Source organism: Galdieria sulphuraria, assembly GCF_000341285.1.
Source record: "Galdieria sulphuraria unplaced genomic scaffold scaf_180, whole genome shotgun sequence".
NCBI lineage: Eukaryota > Rhodophyta > Bangiophyceae > Galdieriales > Galdieriaceae > Galdieria > Galdieria sulphuraria.
In genome coordinates, this window is record NW_005178295.1 from 5,373 (window position 1) to 6,138 (window position 766).

The window sequence follows — 766 nt, forward strand, 5'->3', positions numbered from 1 at the left end:
TGCAGTTGAGTCATACTCTTCTACCATTCTCAACCATCAGCTCGTTGAATAAGTGAGTCACTATACAAAAGTTCCTTGCGTTAGGCACTTGAAAGAAGACTCTTGCGAAGTATAACCTGATGGGTACACTAATAGAGGCTTCCTTTTGGATATTGGTAACGAGAATCAAAGACAACTCAACGTTTCGTATAAAAAGCGGGTCTATCAATAGAAGGAATGTTCGTTTCTACTAGGGACAATTCAAACTTGAAAAAGAAGAGAAACGCTGTTTTATCCAAGTTGCTCTACAGAGAATAAAAATTCGTCAACTCGCAAGCAATATTCAGCAGAATAAAATAAAACAATTTATCTGATTCCTTTGCAAAGTCAAACAATCTCAAATGATATTTGGTTGTGATTATCCAGACTGGTAAAGGTTTTGTTCTTTTAAATATATTGGATAAATTTCGTCTCCTAGTGAAAAGAAAAGAATATAAGCGTAGAAGTAATGGAAAAATAAGAACCTTTCATCTCCTCTTGACAAAGTAAAAAAGAAAGGTGAATCTTGAAATATATGTGCAAGCAGAAGTAAAAACACCACCACTTTTACTGTTGTTATACTAGTCAAAAAGTCTCAAAAAGTTCTTTACTTGGAGAACGAACCAATAGCCTTGAATCGTTTGAGGCTCGATCCTCCTTGTCGTAAGTAGTTTATGTACGAATTTGTGTATAGACAAAAGTATTCCCGACCTTTGGTCAGTTCTTTATTATCGTCCTGTCCTCTGTA